We start from the raw sequence: 637 nt of genomic DNA, 5'->3' as shown, positions 1-637 counted from the left end.
GCACAAACGCGAGAACACACACACACACACACACACACACACACACACTCTTTGTCTCTTTCTGTCTCACTCCTACTATCCCTCTCTCAACACATTCAGTAACAAAATTAAACCATGGGAAATGGCAGAGATCACCCTGATATATATATATATATATATATATATATAGCAGCAGAGATTAACTAAATAATTTTCAAGAGTGCAGTGAATGGTTAAATTGGTTTAGATGGTGGAAGCTGTTAGTTCCCCTAGGGAGTCTGCTGACTACTCTGTCTACACAACCAAGAGGTAAAGACGGTCGAGACATATTGTGAGAGGTGAAAGTGAGCGCTGAGATGATCTGAAACCTTTAAATGAGTTGGAAGAGCAAAGGATTCGGAAGCAGGTGCACTGAAGTTTCTTTGAAATGCATTGCATTCTTTACTCAGCTTTTGCTGTCTGCATTAAGCAACCAATTTGTATCTGCCTAAAGCTGTGTGAATTAACTCAAATAAGATGGAGAGCAAGATAATGAAAACATAAAAATGAGAAGTCTGCTGCTGTGGTTTGAGAGCTTCAGTCTCTGATGTTATGTCTAGATCAGGGTTGTCCAAACTCGGTCCTGGAGGGCCGGTGTCCTGCAGAGTTTAGCTCCAAC

General features: G+C 41.1%; 1 protein-coding gene across 9 annotated transcripts in view; it reads left to right on the top strand.

Annotated features, from left to right (window-relative positions):
• Positions 1–637, top strand: part of LOC107696553 (proto-oncogene tyrosine-protein kinase Yrk-like) — a 23,987-nt gene that overhangs the window by 1,103 nt on the left and 22,247 nt on the right. The window lies entirely within an intron of this gene.

The sequence above is a fragment of the Sinocyclocheilus anshuiensis genome, unplaced genomic scaffold (genome assembly GCF_001515605.1).
Source record: "Sinocyclocheilus anshuiensis isolate Anshui unplaced genomic scaffold, SAMN03320099.WGS_v1.1 scaffold590, whole genome shotgun sequence".
NCBI lineage: Eukaryota > Metazoa > Chordata > Actinopteri > Cypriniformes > Cyprinidae > Sinocyclocheilus > Sinocyclocheilus anshuiensis.
Note: the sequence above shows the minus strand (reverse complement) of the source record. Positions and strands in the feature narration are given on the sequence as shown.